We start from the raw sequence: 1,223 nt of genomic DNA, 5'->3' as shown, positions 1-1,223 counted from the left end.
TATATATACAAAATATATATAGTGTGTAAAATTTAATGTTGATCTTTGGAAGATGACCTTTCGACCACTTGTGACATAATGAACGACGTAATTACATTGTCCTTTATACCAAATGATAGGAAATGTATTTTTCTACACTTCGATACCAAACACAAGAAAATATATTCAGTTGATTGAAAGTTGTGGGAAAAAATTATACCCCCACTCCATATCAATCCTAACATTGAACTAAAAAAGATACCCATTTTTGATGTTGGTTTACATGCACTAGCAACCAGAATCGCCTGAGTAACGAGGTGTTTCTTGAAGCTTATACATATAGGCTACTGGAAAAAAAAAGATGACAGGTATAAAGGGGGTTGTTCGTAGCCCCTGGACTTACACATTTTTTTTTCTCTGGATAGCTTGGCACAAATTTATATCTTAGATGTTTAATTGGGATCATATATTCTGAATAGCAGAGAAGAGTTAAGTTATCCTCTCCTAAGTAAATTTGTGTAACACAAAATCTTACCAAAGTCCTACGCTGATGATGAAATAATGGTTTTCCCCAGCTTTTAACAGTTTACTGCAATTCTATTTCTTAATGTTTTTCATAATCAAGGATCAAACCCCTGATGAGCATAATTCCAAATGACGTCGAAACTGGAACAATATATAATTTTAATGAAGCAGAAGAGTCTGGATAAAACTCATGTTATATATATCCACGAATTTGCTTTGCTTTTGGATAAAAATTTTGAAAAATGTTTGTAATATGAACAGCCCGATAAATAATAGGCTACGATCTCCATATCACCGAGAGGCTATAATTTTCAGTCAATGGTAGTACTAGTTTTCACCGCACGACGTTAACCCAGGGAACAGTTTTAACTGTTCCCTTGTTAACCTTAACGTTAACGGATGACGTCATAGTTGATTCATTTTCCGTTGCGGAGTACATTAATTTCAGGATTTTAAGTCCTCGACGTACATTACTTACGGGTTTGCGCATGCGTATATGGACTTGTTTACAAAATGGGCGGAGCTATCGCGTTGCATGTTGTGTACTAAATTTAAGGTTAACGTACTCCGCAACGTCATCCGTTAACGTTAAGGCTAACGTCGTGCGGCGAAAAATACCTATTGTTTACTACGAACGCCCCACCACTTGGATACTAATGTTGCTAAGGTCCCACAAAAAAAAAAAAAACTATAGCGTATACTTAAAGCCCCATTCCCGG

This window comes from Anneissia japonica, unplaced genomic scaffold (genome assembly GCF_011630105.1).
Source record: "Anneissia japonica isolate Jap-2015-1 unplaced genomic scaffold, ASM1163010v1 scaffold11969_len152608_cov178, whole genome shotgun sequence".
Taxonomy (NCBI): domain Eukaryota; kingdom Metazoa; phylum Echinodermata; class Crinoidea; order Comatulida; family Comatulidae; genus Anneissia; species Anneissia japonica.
Note: the sequence above shows the minus strand (reverse complement) of the source record.